Raw genomic sequence first — 22,203 nt, forward strand, 5'->3', positions numbered from 1 at the left:
TTAGTCAACCTTTAGGAATCTCCATTTGCACATTTTTTTAGTCTCATATGCAGAAACTGTCGGGATATTTTCATCTGTGCTACTGGACGATACAGAAGGCTCAGCTCATCAGCTGTTAACAAAAACTGCTGTATGCTTATATTTTTATATAAAGTGATTATTCTGATTTGTCCAGAGATCCACCAAATATCTTTTGCGATCCACGTACTGTCCACCACTGCCCCACAAAGACTGCCACCTCAGCACACCACGAATGTAACCATGACAGTAACTTACTTTTTACAACTAATACATTTCTGGCTTTAAAAATGATAATCACAAATACTGTGTTTGTTTCTTATAAGCAATTTTAAAAACTAAATTAATTTCTACTGCCAATCAGAAACCCTATAGAATTTGCTGAGCAGTTCTATGGCTGTTGTCTGTTCTTATACTTCCAGTAGAAAAATGCTGTAGTCCTTCAACACAAATATTACGACATCTAAATACTGATACCTGCAGTCATAAACCAGAAGCTGTTGGGCCTGGTCAGTACTTGAATGGGTGATCTGGTGCTGAAAGAGGGGTTGTTGTAATCTTCCCTCTGGGGTGATACAGTCGATGTTCCTTTCTTACGATGGGACAATAGACCAAGGACCTGTCTACTCCTTTAAACATCCTTGCACTTCCCTACATTCTAGATTTTTAAACGGTGGGTATGACAATGCTGGAGTTCAAATTTAATTCAGTGATGGGCAAAAGTACTGTCTTAGCTAAATTACCTTTAGAAACAAGATGCTTGATCTCAGTTGATCAATCCTGCGAATATCTTTTTCAATTACTTAGAAATTTGGAACACAATTCTGTGCATTTTGTAATTATAGTGAGTATTTCCTTTTGCACAAGAAGAAGTTTATGTCGTTTTAACTTTTGCCAAATATGAAAGAAAATGTATGAGCAATAATTGTCCTCTTTATATTCTCGGAAACATGAGGTATGAGCAATAAATTAAAAGTAACTGTACCAAACAAACACAGGACTGAACCAAGATACTCATGCTTAAACTTGAAGTACTTAACACACCCTCGGGAAATGCTTACAAATGTTCTTGACATTTTGTTGGAATTATTGAAGCCCCATAGCACATAAATAAACATGGTGACCCCTCCCTTTTTTCTTCATACTCAAAACTAAACGGTCTTTCCCTGAAAGTTTGAAAACAATTCTTGAACGTCAGAACTATAACAGATCGATTGCCTTGAACTATTTAATGTTGTTCATATCATCCTTATAGATAACATCATCTATATCAAGTACAGACACTTAACTGACTCTCTATAACCTGATCCTGAAACTAAAGTAAAAACTAAAAAGACAAAGTAGCATTATAAAACATACAAATACAATTTGATTCCCGGGTCACAGGGGTATGAAATATTCAGTTATACTATGGCTGGGGAAAAAAAAATGTCAGCACAATGTTCCTTTTCTTATTATGCTTTATTGCTAAAGCAATATTAAAAAAAAAAAAGGCTGGGTTTACATGCACGTGAAAATCGACTCTATAATCATGACTGTGCATCGTCCTTTTGGCAGCGCGACTTTAAGGGCAGGGTCAATCGCTTTCTCATGATAAAAATAGCTGTAAAATCCCATGTAAACCAGAGCAGGAATTGTGCTTGTGGCTCACGAGATTTCATCAGTCAAGATCCCGTTTTTCTGATTTAACAGAACCGCCGCAGTAGGATGTCACAATATAAAAATTGTCGATTATTCTGTGGGGTATTATCGCAATAATTGTGATAAAGCACAATATTTTACAAAGAACTACAAAAGAAATTAAATAAATTGTTACAGATATAAAATGTTGACTATTTATTAATCTAAAACATGTTTTACAACATTATAAACCAAATTGAAAAAAATATGGTGCTTAATTATAATAAAACATATTTACAAAACATTATTTTAAACACAGAACAGTGTTTAACATTTACGAAACATGGGTATCAATTACTGTAGATAAACTAGTGACATTTTAACCCTTTCCGGTCCTATGTCGGACCAGGTCCAACATTACAGTTTTTCCTTTCCAGTCCGACCCTATCCAACATCATCAAAAAGACGTCAAGCACAGGTCTCTAGTCATTTTTTCTCTGGAAAAAGCAGAGAAAACCTTTCAATGTCCAAGTGAGACCGATAGGCGCCGAATGAAGACAAAAAAATAAATTAAAAAAAAGAGGGCAAATCTGATAGTCCCATGCACCAAAGAGATAACATGGACATAAACAAAGGAGACAGCTGCTTCTGCATCCACCGCGCAAAAAATGTTATAGTAATAAAATAAAGACTTGGATCGCATTATTGAGGAGTTTGGTGATAAAACGGGTGATCAGGAGATGATTTATCAGTCTGCACGTCTATAAAGAGGTATGTGAAAAATACAGCGAACAAGGGGTGGGGCTTGGCTGGAGATGCAGTACTGATGTCCTTTTTCTATGCAGGGCCTTTTAAACCTGTTTTACTCTGAAGTGTGTAAAATAAACAGTACGTGTGAAAATAAATTGGACCTGATGAGCCTGACAAGCGCTGAATAAATGGACCGCTAAGGGTTAATCAAGATTGGTCATTTTTTTATTTATTTTTTTAAAAGAGTTTTGTTTTGTTTTTTACCCAATTAGTTTGGGCGTTTCTCACAATTGTTAGTCTGATTTTATGTTTGTTAAAATGTCTTAAATCCAATAGCTACACTATTATTGGGTTGAACGCATTTCTGAATTGGGCTGGTCACACCAGTTGCCTAAATTTTACTCCAGTACCAGTAACTGAGCATATCAAAATGAACAAATAGAAAAAATGTGAATAAACACACACTCGTGTGAGTCTCTCCTTACAACTTTTTAAAAATGTTTCTCATTCAGAACTTTCTTGAATAAATAAAAAATAAATTAGGCAAAATAGAATAGTTAGCCAATAGATTTTAGGACCACAACAACAACGCTAGGAGTCAGAACCCAGGGGGTTTAAAATGCAAACTGTTTATGACTTTACTGCTGACCTAATTCAATTAATTTTTGGAAACGGTAATATTTAGTTGAAAATAAAGAATTAGAAAACAGCCGCATGTATCTAGTGAGCGTGCTGTGGCTGAGCGTTTAGAGAGTAAACAAATAGACGTTCCTGTTCAAATACACACCATACTCAGTATACCCTTGTCTGTTTTAAATAGTGCTAAAATATTTGTCATTTTTAAACTACGTAGCTAAAAAATATATAATTTGGGGGTTTAATTATAAAACGGGAATACTTAAAAAGCATTATTATTATTATTATTGTTATTATTATTATTATTATTATTGCAATTGGTTTTACTCGTGGCTTGAAAATCTGGTGGGGCACAGCCACCACCCCCCCCCCCAAAAAAATGAACTAACGAAGCAAAACCGTGCTCAAACCCGATGCCCGATTTTAACCATTTTTACATAAACATTAAGCTAGCTTTCTAACATTACCAGATCTTTCATCACAAACAGCTCTACGCCAGACTGTCACAACCAAGAGAACTGTAAACAAGACTTTACAAGCAAGGGTCTCTTATCGACAGCTGCACCTGCACTAACCTGAGCATTTTAAATGGAAGTATCGTCAGACTCTTGTGTTGTTAATAACATTCTGAACTATACAAGAGTCAGGTTTGGTTTCTGTTGATGTCTCTGACGTTAGTGATTTAGCTTTTTTGTTGTATAAAAACTCCAAACATAGCTGTCTTTTTGCCATTTTAAAAGGCCTACATCAAATTCACTGTTTTTAGCACATACTTTCGCTGACTGAAAAAATGAAAGTCTCACACAAGAACAAATATAACGGTGAAGGCTCTTAGACACTATTTGGTTTTGTTATTAAGGTTTGAAAATTTGAAATAAACTACACATTTACATATTCTGTACTTTATATATATATTATATTTTTAAATAATAAACCCTGGCAGCAGTGGTGTAGCCAGGATTTTTTTTCGGGGGGCGGATGGAAATGGTAACATTTTTAAAGGTGAGTAATCACAGTGGTGCAATTTTCTTTTTTTAAAACAGGAGATCCAATAACCAAATACACCATTGTGCAAAACACTTAAAAAAAAGATACAGTTTAGAACAATTCCAATTAAAAACAAAAAAGGAAATTAAGCAAATACTTTTAACATGCGCACCAGATTTCAATTTCACATTATGATAACACATAAAAATAACTACCGTATTATTTCGATTTGGCGCCACAGGGTTTATTTTAAATTGATCAAAATGAGTGCAGCCCTTAAACGAGGGCGGCGATTATACAAGGGCAGCCTTTATTAATAATACTGTGCTTTACAAAGCAAATTTTTTTACATGATTTAAGGCATTTTAAAAGCGGCACATGAGAGACTCTGATCTGCAGCACTGTACTCTTGTGTGTTTTTGGGGCTTGAATGTAGTACATTTACTGACGGTTACCTTGAGCCTATTAGGTGGGAGATGGGAGGTCAGAGTACTGTACCAGCGAATTAGGAGGAGTGCGTATTGGTTGTTAATGGACAGGACAATGCTGGTGACGCAGTTCAGTCCAAGAATGCAACGTAGATGTTTTTCTGCACCAAAAACTACCTCAGAATATCAGCTTGATTTATGTAAAAACTCAATATATCCTACTCGGTTACTTTTTTTTTCTCACTGTAACTTGCTTGTTAGCAATTTCTCTGTAAGAGAAATTGAAACTTAATCTTATCATAGATAGTAAGCACATTTTTTTATTTGTAGGGGATTGAGTACGGAGACTACAATTTAACTGAAAACAAAACAACAAAACCACCTATAACTTCAGAAGGACCATTGTTCTGTATGTAGTTTATCTTGGATTTTCTTTCAGAACTGTACCATAAAATAAAATGTGCTTACTATGTGTGTGTACATTAGTTTGTAATTTACTTCCTAGATTGAGGCTCCCGTCTCTTCGGGGTCGTTACATGTACATAGTCAGTGTTCCGTGTTTATTTCTTTACTGTGTGTGTGTTTTTAGTAGGGTGGAGAAAAAAAAAAATACCTTAATGTTTCTTTATTGATAGCGGCGTTTCTTCGAGGGCTGCCTCTATTATAAAGCTGATATATGACTGTGGCGTCAATACGAGGGCGTCTTTAATACGGGGGCGGAGCTAAATTAAAGTAATACGGTATATATAATTTAATTCGTACTTTTGGTTGTTCATTTTTGTTAACTAACATTTTGTGTGCAAAGCAACGCAAACCATTTTATTTAATCTCACATATCCTGACAAATAGCGCATTTTTTAATTATGTTTTCCTTTCCCCTACCACTGTCAGACCATACTTCATGTCTCTCACTGTGTTATGTCACGTTGCGCGTTCGTTTGGACTGTAAAGTGTAAAAGCATTGAGTGCATTGTCCAATCAGAAGAGTTCAAGGTTGAATCTCTCACGAATAACAGTAAATAACCCAATCACAAACAGAAATTTGAAATGCGCGCTTTGGCAGACAGCAAGCGTGTCATTGGTCAGTTGTGAATGGCGGTTCATGTGTATACTAACTGAAGCATATTGAGGCCACCAGAAAAAAAAGAAAAAAAAAAACACCTTTTCAGCAGTTTTTTTTTTCCTGTAGCGCAGTGGCTAAACCACTGTCTGGCAGAAATCTGGGGGGGCACGTGACCAGGCATGCCCCCCCTGCCCCCCGCCCCCCGTCACCACTGCACTGTTCCTTACCAATATCGATTTTTTATGAAGAGCTTGGTGGTGATCTAAATGCGTGAACAGATCGACAATTTACAGATTGGCCCCCCTCTTCAATAACTTGGCCATCGTCATTTTTTTTTTTTTTAATAAAACCAAAATGGTCCCACATAACTGACTGTACCTGTTTTTTTTTTTTTGTTTTTTTTTTGTTTTTTTTTTTAGGAGAAAAGAGCTTGTTTCTGTCATTCTCACTACCACTCTGTATTGTGTGCTGCTCTTGTTGATTTTTGTGGCTATATAAAACCCAGTGAAAGGTTCATTATCACCACCTACTGGATGTTCTTATAGTAGTTTTTTCTGCATTCTGTCCAGTTAATGCGTCTCTCAGAGTGGGCAAAATCATAAATATAAATAAATAAATGACCACGATAATTAAAACTATTGATGATAGAATAATTGTTAGAATTTATATCCCGACTATCTTTTTATCGTCGTATTGCAACACCCCTGCGCACGGTAAATTGAATTAGTTTCTCTTGTTAAATGTTTTTATCTTCATGGCAAAGCATGAAGCTCTCCTCACAATATTCAGAGTCGTTTATTTTCCTACTTAGTATGCAGACACATATGTTTAAATATCCCCTCCCCTAAATGACTATGAATTGAGTAATCTGCATTGGTACAGCCGACCTTTTTCCCTAAATCAGAACTGCAAAACAACGCATTTCCTAAAAAGTATGGCAAACACATCGTGAGAAAAACTGTCATGACTTGTGCATGTAAACGCCGCCAACGTGTGTGCATAATCAGATGAAAAACTGTGCGGCTTTCTAAAAAAAACTGTGCGGCTTTCTAAAAAAACAGCAGTTAGATTTGGGTACTGCTAAATGGTATGTGTCACCAAAAGGATTGCCAAAGGGAAGCAGAACAAAATAAACAAATCTGGACAGCACTGTCAGTGCAAACGTGAGTTGGTTGATTGCCAAAACAGTTGGGAAAGGGAAAGGACAGTTAAAGTACACACAGTAAACAAAACAACCTGCAAGTTTAAAAAAAGGAATTGCTTTTCAGACTAAGAATGCTACAGTGCAGCACTGGGAGTACTTGCTGTATAGTGTTGGATGAAACTGGAGCAGCACAAGCTAAAATCACAAACAAAATGCACAGGTTCAAGTGCTGTGTCCACATTTTTCAGGTGAACAATTCAATCAAATCTGAATTGGCCATGTCAATGCCTAATCCTTTTAGTTTTTATAAATACTGTAACTGTGGCAAAATATCTTTAAAATAAAACTGGCTAAGCCTCTCCGGTAGTTTATATAGTTCACTGCTCTACAAAACGCCACTGTGATCAAAAACGAAATGCAAATTCATCAAGAGATTTCAAAAGACTCAACAATTAAGTGCTGTAGGTTGCATCAACGGTTAAACAAAACTGCACTTTTAAAAAGCTAGAAAATAAAAACGTATCTAATGTCACTGCAATATTCCTGTCTCCCTAAAGCCTAGGGCACACTAGCAGTACGACACCGCTGGTGGGAAGCGGCAATGTCTTGTTAATTCGAATACCCATCAACATGGAGGAGCTACTGACAGCTGAAGTTTCGCAGCATCCCGAGCTATTTGATTATAAAAATAAGAATGTCAAGGATGTTGGTTAATGGACTATTGATCAAAACAAATACTAACCGCTAACACCCTGCATTAATCCAGCTACTTGACATCCTGTATCATTTGTCAGATATACAAGTCAAGCAATTAACCAGTTGTCCGCCGACTGATTATTGTGTATACAATTGCGAAGAATGTGATCCCTTTTTCCCTTAATAATATAGTAATATATAATAATATTCCCTTAATTAATAATAATAGTATAATAATATACAATGTATAACTACAGTTTGTAGAAAAAGGCTTTCACATTGTATCCCAAAATAAACATCACATTTTACATGCATATCCTTAGGTAAATAAAAGGCAAATCTTTCTGAGTGGTATTCTGATATAGGAATTTATAATATCATTGTTCACCCCAGGCCTTTTCAGCCAGACAGGTCACCGTCCTGCTAAAAAAAACAAACAGACTCTCACAGTTCTCTGTATAAAAAAAGTGCCTCCTATTTTTTGTTCTGAATGCCCCTTTGTCTAATCTCCATTTGTGACTCTTTTTTCAGGTCGAAAAAGTCACTTGGGTCAACACTGTCAATACCTTTTAGAATTCTGAATGCTTGAATCAGGTCGCCGCGTAGTCTTCTTTGTAAAAGACTGACTTTTAGCCTGTCTGCATATGACATGACTTTTAACCCGGAATAATTCCGGTTGCTCTCTTTGTGTTAAACACTTTGAGAGGCTAAAACGTTAAAAATGACTACTAAAAAAATAACCTATTATTTTCAAAGCAAAAATAGTGACAATGAATGCAGGGGGTCAAAATAAGCAGATGATTTGCGCCGGCTACTTTATTAAACAAATATTAAGATTATTTTCAGGTATTATCATTTTTTGTTGTATTATTGTACTGTAAGGTGATATATAGTACATAATAGCTATACATATGCACCAAAAAAGTGTATTCCTTGTTGCGATATTGTAATATGTACCCAGGTGCTTATGAGAGATATTGGGGGTTCATAGTACAGAGGCTATATGCCTTTAAGAAGAAAGGCGTGATGGGATATCAGCTGTTTTGCTTAAATGCAGAAGTGCTGGATTACTTCATGCAACAGTTATGATGGTGAGCAAACGTGTGAGTACTGTTGTGTAAAAAAAAAAAAAAAAAAAAAAAAAAATGGTTAAAATGAACAGTTGCATTCAAAAAATGTAGAACAGCGAAAAACAAAATAGACATGCATTAACAAAATGCCCTGAAAACTTAACATAAAGAAAACTATTTAAATGAAGCAACAAGCTCAATAATTAAGCTAAAAAGGAAGTGAAAAGGTTACTTTTTTTGTGTGTGAACTCCAATAACCCTACATTATCTTTCTCCAGTCAAATTGTAGCGTGCCTAAATAAGCAGTAATTTAACATAATAAAAAAACAGTAATGAAAAAGAAAATGAAGAACATAAAAAAGCACAACCAGATAAAGTCAAGGAAAGACAACTCATTATTTAAATTCTTTGTCGTATTATATATTTAAGGTAAGGCAAGTTTATTTTTCCGTTAAAAGTGTTCCCGGCTGTACAGAATTCTTGGGGAGAACCCTGAACGCCTGATACAAATTTCTGGAGATGACATGGTCGTTCACTCTGCGTTCACGCAGTAAAAGTTCAAGAATGATATACATTTTTGGGTTGTTGTACAGTGCTACGAGGTAGTGGGCGGTCTTTTTTTTTTTTTTATCGCCACTTCACAACTGTTGATGTTTGTCCATCAAGCAAAGCGGTGCTGCGCTGCTCATGCATGTCCTAGGCTTGACATAGCAATCCCTCGTCATTAAAGAGCAACCTCTAACGTCTTCCTTTTTACATTTGACTGTGTCCTTCATTAAATATTTTTCTAAAGCAAAGTCTATGATACAAAGATATACTGGTGAATGGCCTAGATGTTACCATGATCCTTTTTAAGAATTCAAAATGACCCCTACAGGCAACTGACAACTGCTGGATCCTGTGGAATGTGCTTTCCGAACTGTACAAAAGCCTTCAGCCTGCAGTGCAATTCTGCAAACAAAAACTGCCAAGTGAAATTATTTTTAAGGTTTGATTTTATGAGTGTTGCACAGATTTTTATTTGCACTGTACACAAAATAAACAAGTGAAGATTTAAATGCCAATTTCAGTACTTGTACTTGTGTGTAATGTAATGCAGCATTGTATAGACATACCAAATATGTTTTCTTGATTAGCTATACAGTGTCTAAATGAACCGAGTATGATCAAAATTACATTTGCACATTAAAGTTATTATCATAACCTTATGTTAAAAATGTGATCACAATAAATGCCTGTGCATCACCTATTCAAAGATGTGTTTAAAAAACTTGTTCAAAGAGATTTTGCACATTTCAGTGCAAATCAAAACTCATGATAACCTAAGTGTCCTTGTTATGCATTTCTCTTTAAAAATAAAAATTGCACTTTATTACTCATTGTTTTTTGTTAACTTTATTTTGCTCTTGGTACACTTCAGAAAAATTCTTCCAAAAAAAATCTTGGCAGATTTACAATGAGCTAAATTCATTTACAGATCAACATCCCAATGGAAATGTCAATTGTTCAGTTCATGGGTGGAGGGGGGTTGATTAATTGTAATAATTAAGCTTTAAAAAAACATCTGTATAGCCATTTAACATCTGTATATTCTGTCTTTGAATCAGACTATTAACAGCTGCTTACTTGTTCAGTTTGCAATACTCTAATAGAATACCTGAACACACTAAGAGGTTGTGCAGATAAATGGAAATGTAATGCCAACAAGTCTTATTACTGTATACAATAATTTTGCTATTTTTTTTAAATAGCTACCTTACCCCGGTTATGGGATGTAATGGGAAGAAGCAGGGCTGTTTTCTAAACGGGCAAATGCCTTATCAATGTTAGCTGAGCAATTCAACTTGAACAAAGATTGTCTTCAAACTCATTCTATTCATTGCTGGACATGTAATTATCCTCAGTTCATAGACATTACTGCTTTCAGAGTATTTAAGACCCGCTTGGAACATACATGCGGCTCTAAGCAAGCAATGCCAAATCTGGACCAGATAAATTAGCAAAGAATACAATAAAAGACACAATAAAAGAGCGTTATCCTCCAAACCTTAGAGCTGCCGCTAAATTAGATTTCTTTGAAATGCAGATCAGTGGAACTAGATTAGTGAATTTTAGCTGCTGTCAACATCATAACAAAATACAAATACAATTGTTCACTGGCCTTATCTCCTTGCTTCCATCTGCTGCCTTGTTATTTACTTTCCTTGATTTACTATGCAGATCTAAATAAGACACATCAAGGAGGGTTTACAATACAATTGCTTCTTAAGCTTTACATCAAGGTATTTGAAACTGAAGCTCTGAAAGGACTGCCATCAAAGACATATCTCTAATGAACTTCCATATCAGAGAGATGTTGGTATTTAATACTGCTGTGAAAAGGAAGAGCTACAAATCACAGCAGTCTATGGAAGCAAATGTCTGCATGTCCTGATGAGATTAACACACTGCAGGCACTCAGCAGAAAATCAAGTCTTACCAAGAAATTGTTACTAAGGAGCATTACAGGCAAGGGTTTAAGCTTTGGACCAAAACAGCTTTTTACACTGACCAGTCATGCTACTCAAACATCAGATAAGACATGTGGCTCAAAAATTTGTCTTAAAAGGGCAAAGAGACAGTTGTGCTCATGATCTGAGCAGAGTGGACACCAGATCAGAAAAGGACAATCTGGAGACAACTTGAAGCCAGAGACCTTTTTCAAAATCAACAATGTTTCCTTTTATTAAGTGATTCCACAACAACTTCTATTTAATTATTTAATTGATTTTTGTGTAGAAAAGCAAATTAAAAAGTGCATTTCATGATGCAATTCAAGAATCTGAGTTGACAGCATGTAAAGATGCAGAGAAATGCATAGGAGAAACAATATTTGCATCATTGATATATCACTCAGTAAAATGTAACCACAATTCCATGTAAACACTAGGGAACTTTTCTATTTTTTTTTTCTTTTTGACGCAGAGAACCAAAGAACAAAACATTTTATAATAATAAAAAAAATTTAAAAATGAATTGGTGTGTGTAAGATCCAGCATGTTATGTACGGTACCAATGATCAATTGTCCCCAAACCAAACTAGACATGTTCTAAGCACAAGTGGCTGGAGAGCATGCTGTAGGCTTGCCAGATGATGAAGCTGAGGTATACAGTGTATGGCAGCCCCACATGGCGATCATTAGCTCCTGGGCATGTCAGACTTCACAAGTACACTAGTCAGTGACAGCAAACACCTTCCCTTGTCTTCTAGCCTTGAAACATAAACCCTGCTTCATTCCCCTGTTTCAAAATTGTAGGCAGTCTTCCAGAAATAAAGCCCAAAACAGAAGCAACATCCCATGGCTACACTACAAAACCCACAGTTGTCTTTTGCTCGGTCTCATTCCTAATGGGCTGTGTTCCAGACTCATTTGCAACCACAAGGGACCGCTGCCTTTCTTGTTTAATGAAATGACAAAACTACATATTTGCATATGCTAAAATAATGCAGGTGTTGTAACAGGTTTGACTCCTCTTGACCTAAAACATGTAAAAAAGTTTATCAGCAACAGCTGCCCCCCAAGGTATTTGTGCTCTGATGGGTACTTAAACCTCTACAATCTGTGCTGCTGGTTGCCAGAAGTGACAATTTAAATTAAAAAACTACTCATCAAATATAATAAACATCAACCACTGTATTGGCGTATCCATATGCTGTAGTTGTTTACCTCAAAAGTAGTAATATCAAAACTGAACCCTTCTGACCTGCGATTACTCTGAGGCTCTCAAACAGTGTAATTGCCTCTGTCAGGACTGCACCATTTATTTGATCACCTCTCAGAGGACTAACATCTGATGCTATAGTCCCAACATAAAAGGCTAAAAACAGGTACTAAAATATAATATTAAATGTGTTACGGTTTTAGAGGAGATGAACGCTAATCTATTTAAATTGTTATTTTTAATTACTATTTATTTTGCAAATTTTGCGAATTTAAAATCACAATAGTTTTACGGATTATTAACATTACTGCACAAAACTTCTCCAGTGGATACTGCAGAGGGTTACAAAATATACTCTAATAATAAAACCCAATAATAATAATATACCGAAAATCGTAGCCGATTACTCCCCCTCTGTGCACTGTATATTTTTGTGAATGACTTACTGTTTATTTCTTGTGTTCTTTGGAGTTCACCAGTTTTCAAAGACAAGTCAGATTCTCCTTTCCATTTTTTTCATTAAATATTTTTATTTTTAGTTGTTTTCAGACTGAAGGAACGAACCTGAGACTGCACATGACCCTTCGTGAGTGTTGTAACTTGTTCTGGAGCTATGCTAGCAGAAGGTAGCACCATATGCCTGAAGCCCCAAGCTTGATGCTCTTTTTTACAGCCTAATGTGCTTGTCAAAAGACTTTACTATCACAAATCTGTTTTCTTCAAATGTATGTAGATTGCACAAAAAAAAAAAAAAAAAAAAAGTGTTTTACTTTAACACATTCCCCCCCAAAATATCTGAAATTACTGGGATACCAAATTTCCTTTCATGACCATGATGTTCTCAGATTTGTAAAGGTACAGTATAATGTAACAGTGACAGAAAGTCGGAAATTGAGTTCTGTCAAGGTGAGGTAAATGGTAGACATGGACAACACAGGATTCCTTTGCTGTGCTGACAGCACACCTCAATCCAAGCCTCTGTCTGCTGTGCACACACAGCTGCACAAGCTTTGCATTCATTTTGTCTTCTTTTGAGCTGAGATTGCAAAATCATGTGTCAATTAGTGGGAGCTGTGATGTATTTTTGTCTGACAACTATTGTCCACTGGGAGTTGAGAAGAAATAAAAAACACCAGAACACACACACAAAAAAACGACATATCTGATATATATTGTTATATAAACAACATACCCATTTTACCTTGCTTTTAATACTGTATAAATACACTGGACTAATCTGTGTAGTATGTTTTACACATCACAAATCACTGAAAATTATTTAAATTACATTACCAATGCATGCTAAACAGTAAATGTTGTAGGCTTTTTGAATTTGTATCCTTTTTTTTTTAAATAAATAATAACATTTAAAATTATCATGTATTTATTACTATTAGCTTATCATGGAAAATGTCTCTTCCTGATGTCGCATCTCATTTCTTAGTCTGTCCTGGGAGACAGACAGTTCGCGCAATAGGCATTCATACAGTGCCACTGGTGTAATTTTTTTTTTTTTTTAATAATTATCAAAACATATTTATTGTACCTGCATAGAATAAGACCCTTTGAATAAACATTTCATAGTATTCTCATGTACCTAAACGTATTTCCTCATTAAACTTACATTTAGTGGGTCAATCTTGCAAATCTGTACTAACTTACTCCTGATTGCAGCGCACCACACAGATGATCCCGGTAACTGGTTTAACTGATCGGAACAAGTTAGACCAATAACAGGGGCTAACCAACAGCTATGGCAAAAAGTTTTGCATCACTTCCTGAATAATGTTACGTTCATGTATTAAATTACATACCGCTTTGTAGTTTTTCATATATTTAACAAAAAACTGACAAATTGAAAAATATGAAATCTAACATGAAACACTGGAACACTATTATAGGGTTCCGGTAGACTTCTGCAATGTCATTTTCTAGTTTCTTTGACTGCATGAGGTTGAATAAAATACCTAAATTATGTTTTAGAATTTTTTTTTTTTTTTTTTTTTTTTTTAATTACAGTGCTCCCTCGCTGTAAGGCTTTTGGTTATAACGTGCCTCTGATATAACACTCCTACAGCATGTCCCCCAATTCCCTATACTAGTGATTCATGCAATATTCCTACAGTAAATACAATACCGGTTATTCAAACTGTAAACAACTTCTCAGTCTAACTTCCGTTTCTGTCTCTCCCTTTTGATACAGTATCTGAACTGAAGAAAAGCTGTGTTGGCACTTTATAACACAGTCAGTTTATTCAGCATTTGTTTTATAACTAAACAAACATTAGGCCTATTACGTGGTTATCTTTCCTAATGTATTTACTTTTTTGATACAAGAGGAGCTGCGGCTTTCTCCAGGAGACGAGACGCTTCAGCTTCACTTCAGGCCCACTCTGACAGCGGTACCTGGAGCGAGACCATTCCCTCTTCACCTCTCCCGACCCGTTCTCCTCATACTTAGAACTGAACTCCCAAGCACCGTTTAGCCAGGCTATTTACAGCTTAAAAACTGCTAATTAAAATTATCCATGAGTGGAAATGTTACCTTTTTTTTGTAAAAAATAGTGTTGATTATATGGTGCCTTATGCATGGTTAATACACAGAAAGTTACATTTTTGCTTCACTATATGTGCATTATAGAGGGAGTTATTTTATTTTGTGTTTTAGTCAGATGTGCATCGTTATTTGTCTCGCGGCGCCCCCCCATCCCCTGCCCCGTTTATAACACTCTTCGGCTATAACGCTCATATTGTGTGTCCTGAGACCTGCATTATAGCAAGGGAGCAGTGTATCTCAATCCTAAAAGTATAGCTGTATAAACACTTTTTTTACTAATCTGATATGTGGAATTCAGAGTCAGACAAATATATTAAGGGATCACTGTGCAAAAAGAAAGATGCATTTTTATTACATCAAACATATTTAAAGTTTAAAAATAAATGTCATGTCTTTTTCGTGCACATTTCAAACTGGCAGATCAGACTCTACTTGCATTTAAGCTGCCGACACTGCTGCACAGGCACAGAAAAGTTTAAGTGTGTGATAATAGACCATTAGTCATTTATAGTTAAAGCATTTGAACTGAAATTGTATTGCGTTAAACTGAAAACATGATGGACATAAGAAAAGTACAGAATAAAGTTTTCAGATGTACTTGTCATTTTAAAGAAAAAAAAACGTAAGTAGTAAATGCTTACAATGACAAGCAAGTGTACCACGTTAGTCTCATCTTTCACAGTACTAAGTTAATCCACTTGAACAGGATCATCACAAATCTGATTTGGTATGCTGCACTCAGAATCGTGTTTAGTCTGATTTAGCAGATGATCTACCCATGGTGATTAACTTTTTGTGTGCTGAAATCAGGATTAAAAAGTGTACTAACTTTAGCCCAATCAAGTGGACTAAACCTGCTTAATCCACTAGTTAGACACATCAAGTGGACTAAATTTGGTACGCTACAATTGACAGTCTTAACATTTTGTATTCTGAGAACATGTTACAAGAAACATATATAAAGTGATAAGGCTTTCTGGGCAACAACCTACTTAAATGTAAAAAAAAAAAAAAATAACATTATAGTTCCGAATAATATAAATAATAAAATAATATATTAATAATAATAACACATTTAGAACCCTAAGATAAAATGCACCCTTAAGTAAATAGGCAATTTGACCTTCAAAGTGCATCCCTGAGGAAAAGTTTCATACATCAGAAGCTACAGCTAACCTTGTTTGAAATCAGAAGCTACAGCTAACCTTGTTTGAAGCAGTGGAAAAAACTTAAAAAAAAAAAAATAATAAAAAAAAGAATTACAATTTCTGTATAATATAAACGGTGCATGTTTAAGAAGAGATAATATATGCTATTTGTATTACTTTAATTTATTCACTCCCCCCCCCCACCCCATGTATTTTCTAGCTGTAAAGATCTAGTCAGAAATCTAACCACTGCTTAAGTGCCAAACTACCCAGCAGTGCATTTCTAAGTCTAAATCGCCCTAATTTACAATGCATTGAAGCAAAAAGACATTATTATACTAATGTGGATAACTAAAGTGTAGGAGCCTCTTAAATGTGTAATACAGCCTTTTATCAAAAGAAGTCAATCTATCTCAGGCTGACAGCTAACAGCATATGATCTGGCAAACAAATACTTTCACAGGGTACAAAAGTGCCATTAAAGGCCAAAACTGTCAACACAAATTTCATTCTTGCAGGAGAAAAAATATAAACTGTTGATCACCTCTGGTTGCCTTAACTAGCATGGAGGTTGTCATGGAAACATTTCTATGAAGTTCACAGTGCTAAAAACAGAAACATTTCCAGTTTAATTGCTATTAGTCTTAGTACTGCACAGTTTATTTATACTTACAGACCATAGAACCTACATTAAGACCATACATTAAAACACTGCAGTAGAAAAGAAAACGTTTTGACAATTGAAACCATAGTATATAAGCTTTTGCTTTTTGATATTTTCCATAACAATGGAAATTCCTCCAAGGTTGAACAAGCAATATTTTATACATAAATGTGGGAGTGAGGAGTATAATAGCTACGCTGATGGAATCTGGAGGTCACCGGCAGAAAAAGATCGATGTAATACACATTAGGTACAAATTATAACGTCTATTTGAACAGTCACTGCTGAAAATATAGGGAAAGTAAAAAGGAACTGAACCTTCACCAGGTACAAAATGATTGTATCACTCAATCTGTAAGTAACTAAATACTCAAAAAAGTTCCTCACGCATCGGAAAGATACGCTAGTTTATATAATTAGCATGATTTTTATTTAATTATTACTGTTTTACCCATCTTATGTAAATGGTGTAAATATAAATAAGTGACTGCATTCAGCTATGGGTAAAACAAAGGCAGACACAAGCTATATGTTTTACCAAATTCAGACTTGGAGCTTTATCAAAAAAATGTGAAGGGGTTCACTAAAATCATTAAAATGTGTATTTAACATGATGTACTGTATTAGCATACCTTCCCATATTTTATGGTTTAATAATCATATGCTGTAATGAATTTGTTTCCACATTTTAAAAAACAAATCGAGAAAGGCACCTTAAAATGTGAGATGCAAGCAGAAACAAGTCTGAGCTTATATACCACCATTTGTGAATTACATTAGCGCAAAATTAGAAGAAGGAAAAAGATCTGAGGAATAAGTGCCAACCAGATTATGATACAGTTATTACTCAACACAACAATGACCAGTTCTAAAATCCACACAGGTATTATAATGTTACTGGCAAAGACATAGGCCTGCCTCGTGTATATACACACACACACACACACACACACACACACATATACATATATATATATATATATATATATATATATATATATATATATATATATATATATATATATATATATATATATATATATATATATATATATATATATATATATATATATATATATATATATATATATATATATATATATATATATATATATATATATATATATATATATATATACATATATATATATATATATATATATATTTAAACCTTTTGTGTACATCCCAAAAAAAAAAAAAAAAAAATGTTTGTACACTGCAGTTGTACCTGTATTTTTCAAACCTATATGTGTGTGTGTGTGTGTGTGTGTGTGTGTGTGAGGGTGGACAGACAGCCAAGTGTTACTTAAATGCTACTACAAACACATGTTCAAGGATGTCAGAAATGATCTAAGTGTATGTGTACTTAAATGAAATGCTACAAACACATGTTCAAGGATGTCAGAAATGATCTAAGTGTATTTGGACTCTTGCAAAATGTAAAATGAGAAGATTTTCCTTTGTGCGCGCACTATATATTATATATATATATATCATATATATATATAATATATATATATAATATATATATATATATATTTTATATATGTACACACACACACACACATCTTACATGGCAGAAATTGAGCAGGGCTAGGCATTTAACAGTGTCATGGTTGAAACTGACCACAGTTTTTATTTATTTATTTATTTATTTTTATTCTTCAAATTACCGCTACGCGTTATTTCATCGACTTCTAAAGTGGCCTCACTATTTATGCCTTGCGGCTATATGCAGTCTACAGCAACTGTAGTTTACAAATGGAAAGGCTCTAAATGCCAGATTTCGATTCATAATGTGGCTGTGAATCTCTGACTTCTTAAGAAATAAAGTGAAATTATATTGAACTATGGTAAGATTTTTGGTTTCACGACCATATTTATCATCATCAATATATGTATTATTCCATTAAGCCTTACATGCCTAGAGTTTGCACGATTGAAGCTTTGTACAGTTATGCAGTATCGCTTGTACTTAATATGTATCTCCACATTATTTTAAAACATGCATAATCATAATAAACATATAATATCACATGTATACTGATGATAACAGTAGACAATACTGGTAATTATATTACCTAGATTATGCCAGAAAAAATGAGCCATTATCTTATAACAACAAAAAGTATGAACCACTTACAAATTGTTATAAATACAAATGCCTGACCATTTAAAATGTATTTATTGTATATCATGAACCTACGTCATCCACCTATGAAAGAAATACGTTTCTTTTCTTTTTTTTTTTTCTTAAATTAAAAATCAGGTACACACACAGAAAAATCCACATTTTAATTCCATTGGTATTGAAAGTGTTAGGTGTTGAGCTTGTCTTACGATTTCTCCGTTTAAAAAAAAAACACCAGCATGTTCAAAATGCTGTCTTTATCTTTCATCAATGTACATTCTAAATCGAAACTGGATATACCACTGTCACGCTGTAATTATCTTTAAGAAAAACCTCGACGCGTTTACAATATGTCCCTTTAAAATGAATTTACAGCTTTCACTTTCTCATTCTCTGGGTAAATTCTACAGAAATGTATTTCAAATTTGCTAGTCTACATCTGTCAACATCTGTCCGCCTACAATCACTCCAACTATAAACACAAGAGCGTGAGTTAAGTTTACAAAGTTTACAAATAACAGGAATGACTTAAAGTGTCGAACGTAAATAAAACACACATTAAAAATAAAACAATCACAGCAGTATTTTCGAAACAGCACATTGTCAAAAAATAATAATATTCGTTCTGAAATCACCTTACAATATGTGTAGTTGCTCAGCATCACCACAAACGGTTACTAAAGTCAGCTTTATTCTGCCAAACCACTTCTGGACTTGCCTTTGAATTACACACTTCAATGTGCTACGAGTGCTTCGCAATAGTGTATTTTATGGCTCGTCATGTAAAGAATGAAGAAATAAATAAATCAGCAGATTATCTAAATCTGCTTTAAAGTAAATAGCATGAATCCTTGCTGTGTTACATGTGACACTGTTATACAACAGGTAACACCACACTACTTTCTATCACGCTATAATCGTATCTATAGCATTACCTCTACCCGACCACATCGTAGTAGGTACCTCCTTCCAGAAAACGAGAAGAGCAATATTTCATAAAGCCTGACGATGAATATAAAAAGACAGAACAGATTGGCAGTTCAGCCATTTACTACTGCATTAGACTTTTAAAGCCATCTGAAGTTTGCCAGCCATATTTTCTTTCCTTTTAAATTTTTTATTTTATTAATAAGGCTAAACACTAAAACATGTTTTATTAATAAGGCTAAAACATTTAGATGCTAGCAATGCACACACACACACACACACACACACACACACACACACACACACACACATAAAAAAAAAAAAAAAAAAAAAAAAAAAAAAAAAAAAAAAAAAAAAAAAAAAAAAAAAACAAAAAAAAAAAAAAAAAAATATATATATGTGTGTGTGTGTGTGTGTGTGTGTGTGTGTGTGTATATATATATATATATATATATATATATATATATATATATATATATATATATATATATATATATATATATATATATATATATATATGCTATATATATATATATACGCACTGAAAATGCACAAATGCTAGAATGCAAACTGTTGCGCTGTTGGTCCTGACATCCACTCGAATCAGCTGCAAAGCTCAGAAGGAACAAGTGAAGTTTGCTGGCAGTGTAGTGAGAAAAGTGAAAGTCGGAAAAGGGAGAAACAGATTAAACTTACCAAAACGCAGATTGTTTCCTTTAAGGTGACAAAAAAAAACCCCAGCTACCAGATAAGAAGTTGTAGCAGTCTTCGGAAAGGGTTCGCACGTGAGAGCGTAGGGTTAATCATAAAATAGAAAATGAACAACAAGCCGAAGAATAAATAACAACTGAGATATTCCTCCGCTGGCGCTGGGCTCGGAGATGCACGCGTTGTCTCGCGCTCTCTTCTTCACAGTCACAGCTGCTGTTATTATTAATGCAAAAGAAAAGAAAGCTACACGCTAACTCCTGTTAGATTGCTCTCACATGACTCACAGAGTAGCTGTAGCATGTTTTTTTGCATTAGAATTCAATGTATCAAAATGTATTCAACTAGGTGTTTGGGACTAGCTTATTAGAATGCAGCCCCCAGGGGAGGCGCTCTTGCGGAGTTGGATCTTGTTATTTTTTGAAGTACCGCGACCCAAGGTGACGTCACGTCCACCTGCTATGTAAACAAAAAAAGTATTTGGAAATTGTTTGTTTGTCGCTTTTAGCTGTTTTTTTTTTTTCCTCGGGGGCAAATCAAGTTAAGTTAACCTTTTCTCAAAAGGGGGGTCGCTTGTTACCACATCCAGGCTGTAGGCTTCGGAGCGGTTCTTTGTGTTCCAGATAAATTGACCAACTAAAGAAAACCAGTGGCAGAAATATACTGGTGTGATTAGAAGCAATATACAGCATTCCGTTCATGCTTCATAGGAACAGGGCGGTCATTGTCTCACTGCGGAGGTTTTGGAGTGAGTACACTTGTCAATCCCTTATACTTCTACTGTAATAATCTGAATCGCTATGCGTGTTTTCAAAGGTAAACTGACCACCCATTTCTGCGAGGGATATAAAAAGTGACAGAGGTTTGGGAAATACATAAACACACACACACACACAACAGTTGTGACAAGACATACTTTAACATACATTGGGCTTGCATTTAAAAATAGGTATGCCATGTACATCTTGATTTTAGAGTGCGGAAGCTTACTAGTAACAACATTAACTGTAAAGCCCAAAGTATTGCCGTGATTCATCTAGAAACCACGGTGAATAATTATTTAAAGCACTAAGCTTTTGATGAAATTTATTGGTAATTTACGGTATAACATTGAGGTAAATTTAGTGTTACATTGAGAGTATCAACTATTATTTATTGATTTATTTATTTATTTATTTTCATAGCAAATACTAGTGCTCCTGCTGTTAGTATTACCGAAATATATTTAGTGTTTCAGTGTATAGGCTACATAGACACATAGTGTTACTGTTTGTGGAAAGAAAGCAAAATTGGCTTAGAATAAATAAAACATAAAACATATTTGTGTTTCTTGTAAAAATGCCCAGTAATACTTAAAACTCTCAGCTGGGAAACGTGTTTATTTTATTGGGAGTAAAAGTATTTAAATGTATTTTTTAGATAATAAGAATTCACCTTAAAAAAAAAAAAAAAAGTTTGATAGCCTATTGACCAGTGAATGTAATCTCTTCCGCATTTCGTGTACCTACCGTATGTGTAATTAAATCCAGTGTATGAAATATATAACGATGAATACACCCATGACTTTAAAAGTGTGTGGCAGATTAACTATGAACATTTCAAGTGTCAAATGTGTGAGGCGGGAGTGCAGCGAGAAAGTGCTGCACAATGAAACTCTGTGTCTCTCCAGCTCTCAGCCAATAGCGTCTGGACGGGTTCGTAAGGTGAAAGTTCACTGCGAGGACACACTTTTATTGACTGCTGAAGTGACACTTGTTTGTTTGGTTGACCGTTACTCTCATGGGATAATGGAGAAAAAAGTATAGGTTGCTTCAAGTCTTATATCTTTTTAAACAAGGACGTCAGCAAAATAAACGGATGTATACGTTTTTTTTAAGGATTTTTAAAGAAATTAAGTAGTCTAAATTAAATGAATGCGGTACATAAATGGTTAATCAAATACAAAGTTAATGTT

At 34.6% G+C, this 22,203-nt stretch overlaps 1 protein-coding gene across 3 annotated transcripts in view; it reads right to left on the minus strand.

Annotated features, from left to right (window-relative positions):
- LOC121319955 (forkhead box protein P2-like) overlaps positions 1–20,446 on the minus strand; it is a 136,460-nt gene extending 116,014 nt beyond the window's left edge. For 2 of the 3 annotated variants that reach the window (XM_041257959.1, XM_041257958.1), the window contains exon 1: positions 20,238–20,446. The gene's annotated coding sequence lies outside the window, so the exon portion shown is untranslated. The remainder of the gene's footprint in view (positions 1–20,237) is intronic. The other variant, XM_041257960.1, reaches the window with a different exon arrangement.
- Positions 20,447–22,203: the final 1,757 nt, after the last annotated feature.

Source organism: Polyodon spathula, chromosome 8 (genome assembly GCF_017654505.1).
Source record: "Polyodon spathula isolate WHYD16114869_AA chromosome 8, ASM1765450v1, whole genome shotgun sequence".
NCBI lineage: Eukaryota > Metazoa > Chordata > Actinopteri > Acipenseriformes > Polyodontidae > Polyodon > Polyodon spathula.